Source organism: Schistocerca americana, chromosome 10 (genome assembly GCF_021461395.2).
Source record: "Schistocerca americana isolate TAMUIC-IGC-003095 chromosome 10, iqSchAmer2.1, whole genome shotgun sequence".
In the NCBI taxonomy this organism is placed as follows: Eukaryota; Metazoa; Arthropoda; class Insecta; order Orthoptera; family Acrididae; genus Schistocerca; species Schistocerca americana.
The window spans coordinates 179,024,856-179,043,238 of NC_060128.1; the positions used below are offsets into that span (position 1 = coordinate 179,024,856).

General features: G+C 47.5%; 1 non-coding gene across 1 annotated transcript; it reads right to left on the reverse strand.

Annotated features, from left to right (window-relative positions):
• Positions 1 to 955: 955 nt before the first annotated feature.
• Trnaa-cgc lies at positions 956 to 1,028 on the reverse strand. Its single transcript has one exon. It is a non-coding gene; the product is annotated as a tRNA-Ala (tRNA).
• Positions 1,029 to 18,383: the final 17,355 nt, after the last annotated feature.

Sequence of the window (18,383 nt, forward strand, 5' to 3'; positions counted from 1 at the left end):
CTACGGTGCTGCATAGATTTCAGCAGAAACGTGCTGAGGTTTGAAAATGGCAGAGAGGAAGACTTCCTGTTTTGAACCATGCAACAAACTTCTGTCGCAGAAGAGTTACAATTTCCTTAGAGAAAAACTCGGATATCCTCTACCTGCAGTGTCCACCTTGCGTTCTTGGATTAATCGCAGTTTCAGTTGCCAACCAGGAATTTTGAAGGATGTTTTAGTGATGATGAAAATGCAGGCTGCAACACTGACTGACAGGGATCGTATTTGTGTTTTGTCATTTGATGAAATGAACATTGACAGTAGAATTTGTTACGATCAGCAAGATGATAGGATTCTTGGACCTCACAGAAATGTCCTTGTTGTCATGGTCCGAGGCTTGTTTGCAACGTGGAAGCAACCGATCTATTTCAATTTTGACGTTCAGATGACAGCAGCACTCTTGAACGAAGTAATTGTTTCCCTGGCCAGCATTTCCTACAATGTTGTGGCTGCAGTAGCAGACATGGGTGCAAAGAATAGTTCTGTCTGGAAGGAGCTTGGCATTACTCATGAAAATACTTTTTTTCCACACTCTTGTGATTCTCTGGGACGTGTGTGGGTGTTTGCTGACGTTCCCCATTTGCTCAAACTCTTAAGGAACCACTTGCTGGATCAAGGAATAATGTTGGAAAACAAGGCTGTGGCAAAAACTGTGTTCGAGAAACTGTTAGTTCTGGACAGTGGTGAGATGAATACAACTGCACAGGCGATTCGGTATTTGATGCCTGAAGGACACGCCAGTGGTGGTGGTGGTGGTTAGTGTTTAACGTCCCGTTGACAACGAGGTCATTAGAGACGGAGCGCAAGCTCGGGTTAGGGAAGGATTGGGAAGGAAATCGGCCGTGCCCTTTCAAAGGAACCATCTCGGCATTCGCCTGAAACGATTTAGGGAAATCACGGAAAACCTAAATCAGGATGGCCGGAGACGGGATTGAACCGTCGTCCTCCCGAATGCGAGTCCAGTGCGCTAACCACTGCGCCACCTTGCTCGGTGGACACGCCAGTGATTTCATACAGATGGTGGATGAGACTTTCGATGTACTTAATTCAAGGACAAAAGAAAGTAATAAATCACTAGCCTGTGGATTTGGTGTCAATTTTCAAGCCCAAGAACAGTGCCTACGTAAATTTTCGAAGTGTTGTGAGAAGATGCGTGTTGGCAACTCAAAGCATCTCCTACCCTTCCAGAAAGGATTTTTGAAAACTGTTCGGTCACTTTTGGGTCTATTCAGTGACTCAGCTGTTTATAATATTGAATATATTCTTACAGCAAGATTAAATCAAGACTGCTTGGAGAACTTTTTTTCTCTTATAAGAGGCCTTGGACGTTTTTATGATCATCCATCGCCAATCGAGGTAAAGAGCCGGATAAGACTGTTGTTGTTGGGAGCAAACGCTCATGATATTCCACTTTCAAATGCATCGTCTGTTGAGCTAGATGAAGAAGGAAGATTCGTGACTGCAACTGTTTTTGGCAATATCCTGCCTGATATGTCTGAGGCGTTGGCAATGGTTGAAGGAGAGAAGGAGATAGAAGATTTAGATGCTGGAGTAGGAGAATCCGATGTGCCTCCAATGTCACTGGCTTCTGATCGTAGCACTGAAGGAGTTAAATATCTTGCTGGATATGTAGCTTATCGATGCAGACAGTATGACAGATCACTGGCCACACCCACTGGAGAGTTACTGACACTGCCTGAGGAGACATCGAGAGGATGGCTGGGCATGCTTTCTCGTGGGGGTTTACTTGTGCCTTCAGAAACGTGGCTCGAAACAATTAGCAGATTTGAATTAATTTTTGCCCAGATCCATGGCCACGACAGTTTGTCCAGGGAAACTGGTGTCATCAAGAACCTGTGCGCTATACTTATCGAGCGATTCCCCACTATTCACCCAGAAATCATTAAGATTTACGCTAGGACGAGAACATTTATCCGACTGCGTTGGCTGTCTGCAAAGGACAAGTCGAAGAAAGCAGTTGCCGCTCAGCAACGGAAAGCAAGGAAGTGGTATTTGTCATCGCTTTAGAATGTAAATAAACAATATTTGTGAAAGTTAAATAATATATAAACTTAGTGATAGAAGTGAAGGTCCTCTGACTGCGTGTTTCACAACTAGCAAGACTCTACACTGACAGTGTCAAGGATTGGCTTATTGTTTCCCACACTACATACCAACTTTGCTGAGCGGACTCGGTAAGTCAATTTACCACTATTTGCTGTAAATCGAATTTTGCAGCACTTTTTTTGATTCAATGCTCTTTTATATAAGTGAATTTTAACAACTAGGGCAAACATTATACAGCCACCTTGATAAAAATATAAGCCAAGGGTTTGATGTGTGACAAAATTAAGAATGTGTGTGTGTGTGTGTGTGTGTGTGTGTGTGTGTGTCAGTTCAGTTGGCGGGAGTAACTATGACTCTCTTAAGCCTTCCGTAGGTCGCGTGCACGTTGCGTGCGCGGCCTGCTGGACGGCACCCTGCTGCAGCCGCCACCCGACATCCCCGGTCTGCTGGACTTCTGGGCGGACCTCTTCACGAAGAAGCCGATCTCCACCGCTGGCTTCATCCGTGACCGCCTTCTCCCGCACTCGGAGCCTGTCGCTCCTGAGTGCCTATGGGGGCCGGTCACACGTGAGGAGGTCGCTGCTGCCTTGCCGCCCAGGGGATCGGCAGCCGGGCCGGACTGCCTGACTCCAGCGGAGCTGCGGCGCCTGCCGCATGAAGTCCTGGTGAAACTCTTGAACCTCTTCCTCCTGGCCCGCGCCCTCCCCGAGCGTCTGCTTCGCGCGCGGACGTCACTTCTCCCCAAAACAGCTGCACCAACATCCCCCGCTGACTTTCGCCCCATTACGGTCTGCTCGGTGCTGGCGCGGACCTTTCACAAGGTTCTCGCGTCACGCCTGATGCGTGCATGTGCTGTGGACGAACGTCAGCGGGCATTCATCCCCCGGGATGGGATGTTGGAAAACACCTTCATCTTGGACACTGCTCTCACCGACGCAGTTCGCTCCTGTCGCTCTGTTTTTGTGGCATCGATCGACGTCTCTAAAGCGTTCGATTCGGTGGACCATGCTGCCCTCCGCCCCGTGCTGAGGGCCCATGGCCTGCCGGATTGCTTTGTCGAGTACGTCGAGAGGTGTTACGAGGGTAGCACGACAGTGATAGCGGGCGGCGCCGACGTGGGCGTGCCCCTGCAGCCGGCAAGGGGTGTGCGTCAGGGCGACCCCCTCTCCCCCCTCCTTTTCAATTTTGCGGTGGACTATGTTTTGAGTCAACTTCCCTCCCACATCGGAGCTCGGATCCTCGGTCGCAGAGTTAACGCTGCGGCCTTCGCAGATGACGTCCTGCTGTTTGCATCGACCGCGAGGGGATTGCAGTCCCTCATCGACGCAGCCGTCGCAGCCCTCGCCCATCTGGGGCTGCAGATCAACGCCCGGAAGTGTTTCACCCTCGCCTTAGTCGCGTCTGGGCGCGACAAGAAGGTGAAGGTCGACGCCGACGTTACCTTCAAAGCGGGCAACGCCACCGTGCCCGCCCTACGTGTGGGTGAAACCTTCCGGTACCTGGGACTGCAATTCTCCACCGCTGGTCGCTGCGTTTTCAACCCACGACGCCACCTGGTGGAGCAGCTGGACGTCATCTCCCGAGCTCCGCTCAAGCCGCAACAGCGCCTCCACGCTCTCACCAACGTACTTCTCCCTGGCCTGTACCATGGGCTGGCCCTCAGCCGCACCCGAGTGGGTGCGTTGAAAGCGGCAGACGTGACCATCCGGGCCGCCGTCAGGAGATGGTTCCGCCTTCCGGCGGACACTCCCCTGGGCTACTTCCACGCTCCTGTAGCCCAGGGAGGCCTCGGCATCCCATCATGCCGATGGATGGGGCCAACACTTCGCCGGTCCCGTCTCCTGGCGTTGAAGAGGATTGGGCCAGCCTCCGACGGTGCAGGCCGGGACGAGGTGCAGCGTGAGATTGAGGTGCTGGAGCGGCATCTTATGTGGGAGGGCCACCTCCTCAAATCGTCGACGCAGGTTGGAGAGATGTGGGCCGCGCGCCTGCACGTTGCCTTTGACGGTGCGGCGCTGTCATCTTCCGCCGCCGTCAAGGGGCAACACCAGTGGGTCGCTGACACCAGTCGCCTGCTATCTGGGCGTAACTTCATCGACGCTCTCCGCGCCCGCATCAACGCCTTCCCCACGAAGGCACGGCGCAGTCGCGGGCGGGAGGCGGACACTAGATGCCGCGCGGGCTGCCAGGCCGTAGAGACCGCCAACCACGTGTTACAGGCTTGCTTCAGGACGCACGGGTCCCGGGTCAAGCGGCATGACGCGATCGTGCGCTATGTCGCCCGTGGACTCGCGCAGAGGGGCTTCAATGTTTCTGTGGAGCCCCACCTCCGCACACCTGAGGGAATCCGCAAGCCTGACGTGGTGGCGGTTAAAGACGGCATCGCCCGCGTGATCGACGCCCAGGTAGTCGGAGACCATCTCCGGCTCGACTGGTGTCACTCCGAGAAAGCGGCCTACTACAACACGCCGTCCATCAGGCGTGCCATCTCCAACCTGCACCGAGACGTTGAGGAGGTTACAGTGTCCACCGCGACATTGAATTGGAGGGGTGTATGGTCTCCAGCGTCGGCAAGAGATCTCTCCACACTTGGATTTAGGCCCCGAGAACTGGCGGTGCTTAGCACAAGAGTACTGCAGAGCTGCTGCACGAGCTATCGCATTTTCGAATATATGACGGCGCAAAGACTGATGGAGCGAGCCGGCGTCGGATAGGATGCTGGTTATTTTCTTCGCCTTGACTCCTGGGGCCTATCCACAGGAGGAATAATCCGTCTTTGTTCTTTCTTCTTTGTGTCTTAATTTGTATTGTTTTTCCGCACCTATATATATGTATATTAGTTTTAACTTTTCTTGTGGTATCGCCCTGTAAGTCCCCACCTCGGTGGTGGACATTGGCGATGAACACCTGCCACACACGATTATATATATGTATATATGTGTTATTCAATTCTTTGAATAAAGACGGCTATTGAATGGCCAAGTGGCGGCGGCGCGGCTGCATCCGGACTCGGCTTTTCGAAGCGCGGTCTTGATGTAGTCGTGCTGCTGCTGCTGCGAGGTGCCCTCCTTGGGCTGTAGCTACAGGGAGAGTGATGCGCAATACATGGGCCTAGCCCTCTTAGCCTCTCCTCTCCTGCGGTCTTCTCCCCTTCTCGTGGGCCCGCTGATTTTCGCAGAGTGGAAGACCGCACTAGGGGCTTGGGGGGGTTACCAGCCCCCCCTCGCATTATCCCTTTTAAGTTGGGGGGCAGTACACAGAACACAAGTGGTGGCCCTTCCGCTGAAGGTGCCACCCCAGCTTCCCCAGCACCTAGCCGGCCAACCGGCCGTGCCGAAGATTTTGTAACTGTTGCAGCTGTCTACGCCTGTAGTGAGTGTCACCGTAGCTTCACCACCAAGAACGGTCTCGGGGTCCATCGCCGCCGCCAACACCTTGCGGCCGCCAACGCGGAGATCGTCACGGAGAGGCATCGCGCGAGGTGGACGGAGGAAGAAGTCCTGTCGCTCGCCAAGGCAGAGGCCGAACTGTTCCTTGAGAGGGACGCCCGGTTCTTCTTTGTCAATCAAGAACTTATCAGGATGTTCCCCGACCGAACGCTCGAGGCAATCAAGTGCCAAAGGCGGAAAGCTGCCCACAAGCAGCTTGTCCGCCAATTCATGGAGGCGCTTGAGATCGGTCGGGGGGGAAGAGCCGGCGTCCCGCCGGGGAGCAGCGAGCTCGCTGCCTGACGCGGGCGAGGCCGCTGCGCCGCCCGTCGACGCAGCCGAGGACTTCGCGGCCGACACCACCGGGCCGCCGCCGGAGGGGTCGACTGACGCCGCCATCTGGGAGCATCTGGCGGGGCTACCTGCTTCCGCCCAGCGTTTCTCTGCCCTGGATCGAGTCATTGGTCTAGGGCGGGGCACGCCGCCCGATGTCATCCTGGGCATGCTCCCGGATGCCCTTGCGTCGGTCGGGTCCAGAGGGGAGAGATCGATCACCAGGACACAGCGGCCGCGCCAACCATCTAAGCGGCCGCCTGCCGCGCCGCCGACGCAGAAGCGCAAGCGGCGCCGCTGGGACTATGCGAGAACGCAGGATGCCTTCCGAAGGTCGCGTGCACGTTGCGTGCGCGGCCTCTTGGATGGCACCCTGCTCCAGCCGCCACCTGCCATCCCTGGTCTGCTGGACTTCTGGGCGGACCTCTTCACTAAGAAGCCCATCTCCACCGCGGGCTTCATTCGTGACCGCCTCCTCCCGCACTCGGAGCCTGTCGCTCTCGAGTGCCTATGGGGGCCGGTCACACATGAGGAGGTCGCCGCCGCGTTGCCGCCCAGGGGATCAGCGGCCGGGCCGGACGGCCTTAACCCAGCGGAGCTGCGGCGCCTGCCGCACGAAGTCCTGGTGAAAGTGATGAATCTCTTCCTTCTGGCCCGCGCCCTTCCGGAACGCCTGCTTCGCGCGCGGACGTCCCTTCTCCCGAAAACGGCTGCACCAACATCCCCCGCTGACTTTCGCCCCATTACGGTCTGCTCGGTGCTGGCGCGGACCTTTCACAAGGTTCTCGCGTCACGCCTGATGCGCGCATGTGCTGTGGACGAACGTCAGCGGGCATTCATCCCTCGGGATGGGATGTTGGAAAACACTTTCATCTTGGACACTGCTCTCACCGACGCAGTTCGCTCCTGCCGCTCTGTCTTTGTGGCATCGATCGACGTATCTAAGGCATTCGATTCGGTAGATCATGCTGCCCTTCGCCCCGTGCTGAAGGCGCATGGCCTGCCGGATTGCTTTGTCGAGTATGTCGAGCGGTGCTACGAGGGCAGCACGACAGTGATAGCGGACGGCGCCGGCGTGGGCGTGTCTGTGCAGCCAGCACGGGGCGTTCGCCAGGGCGATCCCCTCTCCCCCCTCCTGTTCAACTTTGCGGTGGACTACGTTTTAGGCCAACTGCCCTCCCACATCGGAGCTCGGATCCTCGGTCGCAGAGTCAACGCTGCGGCCTTTGCAGATGACGTCTTGCTGTTTGCATCGACCCCGAGGGGCTTGCAGTCCCTCATCGATGCAGCTAGCGCAGCCCTCGCCCACCTGGGGCTGCAGATCAACGCCCGGAAGTGTTTCACCCTCGCCTTAGTCGCGTCAGGGCGCGAGAAGAAGGTGAAGGTGGACGGCGATGTCACCTTCAAGGCAGGCAACACCACCATGCCTGCCCTGTGTGCGGGTGAAACCTTCCGGTACCTGGGGCTGCAATTTTCCACGGCGGGTCGCTGTGTCTTCAATCCACGTCGCCACCTGGTGGAGCAGCTTGACGTCATCTCCCGAGCTCCGCTGAAGCCGCAACAGCGCCTCCACGCCCTCACCAACGTACTTCTCCCTGGCCTGTACCATGGGCTGGCCCTCAGCCGCACCCGGATGGGTGCCTTGAAGTCGGCCGACGTCACCATCCGGGCCGCCGTCAGGAGATGGTTCCGCCTTCCGGCGGACACCCCCCTGGGATACTTCCACGCTCCTGTTGCCCAGGGGGGCCTTGGCATTCCATCTTGCCGTTGGATGGGTCCAACGCTCCGTCGGTCCCGTCTCCTGGCGCTGAAGAAGATAGGGCCAGCCTGCGACGGTGCAGGCCTGGATGAGGTGCAGCGTGAGATCGAGGTGCTGGAGCGCCACTTAACGTGGGAGGGCCACATCCTCAAATCGTCAACGCAGGTTGGGGAAATGTGGGCGGCGCGCCTACACATCGCCATTGACGGTGCGGCGCTGTCATCCTCTGCCGCCGTCAGTGGCCAACATCAGTGGGTCGCCGACACCAGTCGCCTGCTATCTGGGCGTGAATACATCGACGCCCTCCGCGCCCGCATCAGCGCCTTCCCTACGAAGGCACGGCGCAGTCGCGGGCGGGAGGCGGACACCAGATGCCGCGCGGGGTGCCAGGCCGTGGAGACCGCCAACCACGTACTTCAGGCTTGCTTTAGGGCGCACGGGTCCCGGGTCAAGCGCCATGACGCTGTTGTACGTTATGTCGCCCGTGGACTCGCGCAGAGGGGCTTCAATGTTTCCGTGGAGCCCCACCTCCGAACACCTGAGGGCATCCGCAAGCCTGACGTGGTGGCGGTCAAAGACGGCATCGCCCGCGTGGTCGACGCCCAGATAGTCGGAGACCATCTCCGGCTCGACTGGTGTCATTCCCAGAAGGCGGCCTACTACGACACGCCGTCCATCCGGCGTGCTATCTCCAACCTGCACCGTGACGTTGAGGAGGTGACTGTGTCCACCGCGACGTTGAACTGGAGGGGTGTATGGTCTCCAGCGTCGGCGAGGGATCTCGCCGCCTTAGGCTTCCGACCCCGAGAACTGGCGGTGCTGAGCACCCGTACACTACAGAGCTGCTGCAAGAGTTACAAAATCTTCGAGCGTATGACGGCTCCTAGTCCGAAGCAACGTGTCGGCGTCGGCTAGGCTGCTGGTTATTTTCTTCGCCTTGACTCCTGGGGCCTATCCACAGGAGGAATACTCCGTCTTTGTTCTTCCTTGCCTTTCTTCGTTTAATCTTGTTTTTTGTTTCCTTCTCTTTTCTGCATATATATGTTAATATTACTACCTTTTGGTGTTCGCCTTGTAAGTCCCACCTCGGTGCAGGACAATGGCGTGTATAAGAACACCTATATACGTGACAATTTTCTGTAACATATATGTGTTATTCATGAATAATGAATAAAGACGGCTGGAATAGGTAATTCAAATGCTTCCTACAAATAAGGCAATTGCATAATTTCTTGAGTGAAAATGAAAGTGTTTTTGTAGACATGATGTAAACAGGATATAAATGAGCGTTACATAGAGCTTGTCTACAAGTTAACACTTTTCCCAGACCCAAGGTTAGAAAATTGAATGCTCATTTCGAACGTTTACTTCGAGAGAACTGCAAAACAGACTGTACTTTGCACTTATTTTTGTATAGTTTGATCTATAGACGCTTGATTTTATTAAAGTCAGCACTCAGCAGTGTGTGTTTAAAAGCTGGACAAGTTACAGAACATAGCAGTAACTTTCTAGAAATAGCAGAATAACAATTTACCTTTTACTATTTCTGTAGAAACTGAAACATTTCACAAATACATCGCTTAAATGTGTGGGCTGCGTCTTGTAGCGCTGTTCAGAGGCAGCGGCGGTTCCTTCGTGACGTCACAGCCTCAGCCAATGGCAGGACAGAACGCTTACTGCTCAACCTTATTTTTTACGGACCTTGCCACAGCCCACCCCGCCTCCAGCGCTGCAGTCTGTCTCGTAACGCAAGAGCGTGCAGCGCTTTTGGTGGGGGAAGTGGCCTCCCCCAGAAGAACCCTGCCACTGGCCTACAGGGGCATCCAAAATCAGTTGCCCGTTACCTGCCTAGCGCTGTAGACCAGCGTGCAGTGATACACGTCGTTCTGTTCGTGGGATCTTAATTGCAGGTGTCAGACAGTTAATTTTGTATGCTTACTGATATACTTCGGTATCCGGAAGTGATGGATGAGCACCCTGCATTGCAAGAAAATGTGCAGAATATGGACGAAAGGAGGTATTTATGGTTTCACATAAGACACTGCGTGAAATGGGATTTTCTTGGAAAAGATCTATAAGTAAACGAAAGATTATGATAGAACGGATATAATTGACGGGCGATATTAGTACCCGAACCAAATGAGGAAATTAAGGGAGCTAGGCAGAAAATTTCTTTTATATTGATGAAACTTGGGTGGACAACAATATTAATAACAGAAATGTGTCCACCGTGACGTTGAACTGGAGGGGGCGTGGTCTCCTACGTCGGCGAGGGACCTCATCAACTTGGTGTTCCGATCCCGGGAGCTGGCAGTTCTGAGTGCCCGAGTTCTGCAGAGCTGCTGCATCAGCTACCGGATCTTCGAATACATGACAGCGAATTGGCTGATGCCACGTGTGGGCGTCGGGTAGTGCGCTGGTTATCTTCTTATTCCCTGACTCCTGGGCAGGAGGAATAACGTCCTCGTTCCGCTTTCTCTCTTTCTATCCATTACTTGTTTCCTTCCTTTCTTATGATATATATAGATATACTCTGGTGTGTCGCCCATTGTAAGTCCCCACTTTGATGGTGGGCACAGCGAGGTAACTAACACCTGTGTACCTTATCTTACCAATTTTGTATACGTATATTGTGTGTGTTATTCCAATGTATGGAATAAAGACGGCTTTCGTAAGTCTGTAGAGAAAGCAATGCTCTATAAAGAAATGCTGTGTGAAGTTTACCTGGTGCTGGGTCATAACCACTGTATTGGGAGTGCTGCTGCTGCTTTAAGATTTAGACAACCATCAAGTGATGTCAAAGAAAAATTATCTCCCTGTTTGGAAGAGGTCAAGCACCAGCCACTTGAGTCAGTTAAGGTTGAAATTCAGCTGAATTGCTAAGATTACCCTTTAGTCCTTGCAGACACAAGCAAGTGTCCTGATTACAACTTTTGTCACTATTTGTTCAGTGAAGCTTTCCAGAAAAATTACAGGCCAACAGACTTCAAAAAAGAAGGAATGTGGCTATTGCAACAGAGATTAGAGGAATACAATAGCGAAGTTGGAACTGTGTGTGCCAAGATGATTCTGAAAGATGATAATTATACAGTATGGTAAGAGTACATTTACAAATTTGTAGTCTGATGAGAACTTTACACACATACATTTAGCTACTACTAGTATCTGCAAAATTCTTTTTCAGCATTTGCTCACCACTGATGCAGGAACTCCATGCTCATGTAAAAGCTGCTTCCAAACTCGTATTTATGGATTCTACTGGTTCCCTGGACCATGATAGCAGCAGAGTGTCTGTTTTATTTACAGTCTGTGTTGATGTTTACCACCTGGAGTTTTGATTATGTCTTCAGAAAGCTGTGGAGTTATAGAATGGGATTACAGTTGCTGAAAGAGATTGTGGGGGAAAATATTTTTTGGGGAAAACATCAATGGCCTAAGTGTGTTCCTGATTGACGACAGTCAGTGCAAAATGTATATTTCTTGTCCTGCATGCAGTGTGGCACTGGCTTGTCAAAGCAAAAAATGCTATACCACAGCAAAAATAGAGCGAGTTCTTCCAGAATTTCAACAAACTAATGTTTGCACCAACAAAAAACTAAGCTGTGGTAAACTATAATGTAGCAAGAGCAAATATTGGTGAAAATCAATCAAATTTATTTAAAATACTTGGAAGAGAATTAGAATAGGAGAGAACTGTAGACTGTTTCACATCAACAAGGTATTCTTATAGAAGGGCACAACGCCAATAATATAAGTGAGGTTGTCATGAGAATTTTGAAGGCCAGAATTTTTGAGAGGATGCCTGCCTTCAATGAGGTGTAGATGGTGAACTTCTTTCTCACAAAGGTGAATTTGTATTTTCAGAGGAGACTTCTCGATACTGCTAATGGAGCAAGTCCTATAAAGGCCCCTTGACAGAAAATTCTAGAAAAGATCAGACAAGTCTGTGAGGATTGTTCTGCTGGTTCCCAGTGACGAAAGAGAGAATCATTATTACATTGTAAATATGGCTGTTCTAGTTTGCACTTGTTGCCAAGGCAATACAGGGAAGATCTGCAAACATGCCGACTGGGAAAGTACTGTTTTACCATCAGGGAGGCAATGGGTAATGACAGTATACGTACACTACAAATGAGGAGCCTCCTGAAGGATGGCTAGTGCATCTGTATAGGTCTCAGAATGCAATGGCTTTAAATTCTTCTGAACTTTTGGAGCAAACAGACAGAGGATTGTTCTGTGAAAGCCAAGAAGAGATGCGAGAGCCATTTCACACAGAGACAGTTCAGAACAAAAGAAATAATGATTTAACAGACTCTCAGAAGAAATAATGATTTAATAAAATAAATACAAGCTCATCTCAGATTTTTCAAATAAATCCCCCAAGGAAACGAGGACAGGGCTTGAAGCCATGTGCGAAAAATTGAGGAAGTTTAAAACTCCATCTGCATGTGCATCTTATTTGGCAAATTTTGGCGAAGATAAATAAAACATAAATTTAAATAAAAGGTATGTACAGCAAGTAATTCAATATTTTATGAATTCTCATATTTGTTATAGAACAACAGAGGAAAAATCTTTACTATATTCCCACTTAGATCACTGCAATTAGCAGAAGAAAGAACACTAATGTAGGTGTCACCTGGGAGGAAGACAGAGATCCCACACTAAGCGAAGCAAGGAATTTGTAAAAACATTAGAAATTTCTGAAATGGTAATTATTACATTCCTAAAGTCAAGTATGACAGTTTGAAATTTATCTATCAACTTTCCTTTCCCCAAAGGGCATATATATGGAATCGAGCAATTATTATTTAACATTTTTAAGTTTGAGGAACCACTTCTAGCACTGCTTCCAATGTTTCTTGCAGTGTTCATCTCTTGCTATTGCCTAACTTGCATGAACTTAATACTGTGTGCTAATGGTGGTGTAACCACTGAAACTAATGCACCAAAGAAATAAGAAATTGCCACTGAAAACTATCTCCAGCCTGACTCCACGTCCAGGAAGGATATGCGCTACAGCAGGCAAGTATCAGGCACCATTTTTAAAATAATTCTTATTTTATCTGAAGGCAGCTCTATTAGCATAATAAAGACAAAGAAAATTCTCAATTATGATTTGATGTAACTGAAAAGGAGAATAAGTTGGAGACATTGCTATTGAAAAAATTAGTCACTCTGCACCTTGAACTTGGGGTGGAAAATTCCATTACACAGCAAATACACTGCAAATCAGTCAAAGTGTTTATACATTCATTTTTCATTTGGGGGAAAAAATTAAAGAAAAAAGAAAACCGTGTTATTTGACGTGTTTGCACTGGAGGTTCACTTCTGTGCAAGCAGCATTGTGTATTTCCATACACCTTGACTTGTGATTTTCTCACGCAAATATGAATGTGCACACATGGTTCACAACATATCTTGTTCCAAAGCAGTGGCATTGTACATTATGGAATAATTGCTGATGGGTAATAGCGCTAAATGTTTGTGTTAACACAACTTTCTGATTTGCAGTTGCCTCAACGTACCCATTAGTTCAAAATCTCCATCCTGACAATGATTCAGACACTAGGACATCACACTAGATCAGGGGTCTCCAAAGTTTTTAGTCCGTGGGCCACATTGACTCCTCCACGAAGTTATAAGGGCCAAGATCTACCGTAGCACTCCATGCTCACCGTAATGTAAGGCTAAAGGAAAGACGGAATCGCAAAAATCGAAGGTTGTGGGAATAGTTAGCACTGGAACGAACTACGATTTTTATTTAATTACATAATTTTGATTGGTGGACGTACCTGACTGAAATTCTAGCGTATTTTATTCTGGCGAATTTCACCGACAAAAAAGTATGTCCGCACATTCTTCACGAAAGCGTCCTGCAAAGTTAACGAAATCTCAAAAATCACTGTTAGCAACACTATTACTGCAAGACGTAACAGAGGTAGAGTATGTCAACGCATTGTTGTTTCAAGCGGCGCAACAATAAGTTTAGTTATGTAGTCTTGTAGCGAGTAGCAGAGCTAGAGCATATATTTGATAGTTCTGTTGCGTTATTGTGCCTATGTTGCGAGTGTCTCCCGAGTTTTTTTAGTGTTTTTTGCGCTGTACTAGTAGGTGAGACAACAAAGTGTGGGACAATTCAAAGTTTGAATTCGAAGAGACAAGGAAAAAGCTGAAAATCGAAATACATGTAGCACGACATGAGTATTTTTTCACTGTATTTTTTAGTGTAACTACAGTGTAATTGTGAGTATTTAATTTAGTAATTAAAGTACCTTAAAAACAAATTCATTGCATTTTGTTTAAGGCAGACTACTCCCTAGTTTTATTAGTATTAAAGAGCACAATTTTATTTTCAGGTTACAATCTTTTGTGGAGTTCTGTAAAAAGCTTGGGCCACAATCCTCTGCACATTTTTTGAAGTTCCTCCCCATTTGTAAGTGCTCCCAAGATTATTTGGAGATGTTTTTAGTGCAATCCATAGTCGTGGTGGGTGGAATAACAATCCAACAGCTCGACAGTTCATATCTGCCTATAAGAGACTCCTGATTCACAATTAAATTCGTGAATCGGACAGAGGCAATTGTATAGCCCTGGAAGAGATCCCTATTTTGACACACAGTGGTCAGACTATAGAACAACAAATCAATTTCACCAGTGAACGTAGGCAATTATTAGATATAGAAACCCATTTGGTGTGCCATGATCATGATTACGTTGAAGCTGATATGATTCTCTCTGAAGTGGCAACCCATATTGTTGTTTACATTTCAGGATTTGTGGTTCGTCACTTAGAGATAACTTTAAAGTGTAAAACATGCTTGTCGGTGTTGCGAGGGGAAGGGACTCATACTGCCTAGTCTCTTATACACAGAAAGAGTATAGATGGTTTGATTTCACCATCTGACGATGTTGTGGACATTTGTATGTGTTCTGAAAAAGCGTTTAGAAAATACACTGCTGAAATAGGAGGGTTCCTGTGAAACATCTTATTACTAAATGTGTGTCAGAGGTACTTGGCACTTTTCTGTTCAAGCCTGTGTTTGAGGAATTGGGAGAGCACATTATCTAATCACTTGGTACTGCCGATCAAAGCTATTGCGAAAAGGTACCTGCTGACACGTCAGAAACATGCTGCAAAATGTGTAAGAGATTCACTCCATGAAAAAAATTGAGCACAGCATACACCAAATTAGTTCTTTTTAAAGGTCAATGAATTTGTGAACTTTGCTTTCCACACTTCTTTCCTCTATGTTATTTAATTTTCCCTTTTAAAGCTGTGTTTGAGGGTACATATGAAAGCTTTACCCCCCCTTTTTGTAGAAGTATTTTAATGAGGTAGTGCATTAAACAGTTTCTTCTCCAGGGTATATATAGCCATTGTGAATTTTTTAAAGGGCTGGTCAATTTTTAAATGTGACGTGTATTGTGATGATGAAATTATTACCTTAATTTGTAGCTACATGTAGTTTAAAGAGTACTGCATTTAGTAACGGTGTTCATTATATCGAGAGTTTAGTGGTTTCAGAAGGAAAATTGTGTTTCTGACTTACACCACTAAGACTTTCAATGGCTCATTTGTAAACTGATCCAGGAAATTGGATCACTCCTATGATACGCAGCTGTCATCTGAAAGTGTTTTTTTCACATTTGTTCTGTGAGATTTTTTATCACCAGTTCTACCCATACTACTTCATGTTCTGATAGATACATAATATTCAAAAGCCCATTTCATACTTACTTATTTTTACATTTGCTGTTAACACTGTCCAGATACTAGTATAACTGTCTTGTTGGCTTGTTATTGGCACAAAACATTATGTAACCTGAGGACATTGAACGTATGTAAGTGCTTTGTTGTAACCCAAATGCCAATATTAATATTGTACCGTATCCCAAGAGATTAAAATGTTTCTCAAAACTACATTATTTACAGCGTTCCCAAAAATTTTGTTAGTCCCACACTTCACATATAAGATAATACGGAATGTTAGTGGATAAGCTAAAATGAGATTGAAACACTGACAATTTGATAATGCAAGAACACAGCTTGGTAATTTGTACTTTAAAATGTGTTTTAGTGAGTCGAAATGTACAAAACAGCATAGTATGCCATTTATTGTTTCTCTCCTATTTTATCCTTTACTTTTGCAAACTTTATCCCATGGAAGTTTGCAGTGTGTTACAGTAATTGAAAAAGGTGAGTGATAAAACAATATTGTGGAAATGTAATGCTAGTTTAAATGCTATGTGCAAGAAATGGTTCCAAGTGTAGCACTTGTTTAAAATATTTTGTTTTATCCAACAACGAAACAAATAAAAAAAAGAGGTAGGTTAAAACAGTCAAGGTGCCTCACTCTTTTCCATTATATACATTGCAGTGAAATTTCAGACTACTGCACATAAGTACCTATCATCAGCAAGTGTGTAGCTTGACTTGCAGGTTGAAATTTGAACATGCATGTATGCAGGGCATCCTAATTTAAGTATTGGTGATTTTAATAGCAGTGTTGTCCTTTACACAAATTTGTGTAATTGAGATTTGTTTAACAGTTCATGATTAGTATCAAAACCGCTTCTTAATGACATGTATTGACTTATATACTAAAGGAAGGTTTCCTAATTATCATCCAACATGTAGGCCTATTGTGCTATTAATAATGACACACAGAGCAACAGTTGTGATTTCATAGTGTTCACATGTTTAAACTACAATGGTACTGAAAATCCCATTGTGTGTACTTGTACAGGGTGGCGCTGGGGAACGGGAAATTTTCAACGTTACAGTTGGCAGCACTGTACCGCCGGCAGGTGTTCGAAACTTTGCACAATTGATGTGAACGCAATGCCATTTAGTAATCATGGAGAATTGGACTGGTGCGGAACGTGCAGTAGCTGTGAGAGCGTTTTACAAAAATGGTGATAGTGCGACTGCCGCGCAGAGAACATTTCGACAGCATTACCAGCTTGGACGTCATGAACGTGTTCCATCTGCGCATGCAATTACAACGTGGGTGCGTAATTTTGAAGAAACAGGATCTGCCATGAAAAAGAAACCTCCAGGTGGCATTCCAACGGTAGTACCCCAGAGAACATTGCAGCTGCTAGAGCTGCAATCGAGAGAAGTCCCGCCGCTCCGTTCGACAGCATGCATCTTAGCTAGGGATTAAGCGACGAAGCTTACAAAGAATACGGCACGAATTAGACTTCCATCCCTATAAATTGCAGATCTTAAAGGCAAGGTGTACCGTAAGCGTCCTGCAACAATCCATGAACTGAAGGAGAACATTGAAAACGAAATCACTGCCATTCCCCAAGATTTGCTACACCGCGCATTCCAGAGTTTTCATAACAGGCTGTTAGAGTGTGAACGTCGAATGGGAGCACATCTTTCCGATGTCATCTTTAAAAAGTAAAGAGACACCTTTGGACATTTTGATTGTAAAGACATACTGAATAATGGTATACTGAATACATTCACTTTCGTTAATAAATTACTAGTTTTATGAATTTACTCATGGACATGACGTTATTTCGAAATTTCCCGTTTCCCTGCGCCACCCTGTACACGTTTGCTGTGTTGACATTCACAAAAGCACTATCATATGCTTATTTTTCCCGACAAAGCACAAACGATGTTTGTATTTACAAATGAAATTTTGTGTAAGTGTGTAAACGAGTAAGAAATATCATCCGGTATGCAAACAAGCATAGCTTTCGGGTTCTGCTTTCAGTTTACATCGACACAGATACAGTAAAAGGCGATTTGAGTTTGAAAAGAGATTCGAAATTCGTATCCAAACGAAACACTTAAGTTAACGAGACCAAATCAGTTGTATTGCTGGGGCAAAAACGCCTGAAAAAGCTATTCTGACGTTGTGTTATGCATGTAAACATTGTAACACTCAGCAACTTCCCAGACATAACGCAATTCTAACAAGAGCCCTCACACTGGTTTGAGCGAAACCTCTCAAATCTGTGGGTTCAAACCACATCTACGCAGAGAAGTTGGAGCGTGTGGACAGGAGATCGCCGCAAATCTGGCGCGAAACAGCTGTTGACTCAGTCTAGTGTTTGTATTTGAGGCACTGAGAGCACAAGCGGACTAACCCACACTTTTTGTGAATTTGAGGTATTGACATGTTGTGATAACAGTATACGAGTATTATGCAATGCATGTTGATCTGTTTGTTTATCTGAAGGTTTGTCTAATGTAGCAACGTAAACATTGCTGTTGCACTCAACCGCCGATAGATACCGTTGAGAGCAGGAGTGGACTATGCGTCATAGTCCATTTGTGCTCTATGCTCTCCGTCCACTGCCATTGCGCGTGACGCCGGCGAACGAAAGACTTGTGTATTTAGTGTGGAACAACGTATTGGACCAGTGACCACGTGGACGTGTATTTCAGTTGATCAGCATGGCAGCCCCTGCGAAAAGCGTGGAGGAGCAATTGGAAGGTTAGTTTGTATTGTGTTCCATTCCTTTTTTGCGGATAACATTGTCGATTGTACACTAACGCGTTCATATGCAAACACGTCTAGATGTACCGTATCTCGAATGGTGACTTTGTTCAGAAAATGCAGGTTGTTTTCCATACGAAAACAGAATGACATACAAACAATACTTTATGTATTGCTATTTTGTGTAATCAAGTAACGATCACTTGTAATGTTATGTGTACAACAATGTTTTACCGCCCGCCGAGTTGTGTTGAGCAATTGCTTCGCCTGTGGATACCAATGCACACGTTGACC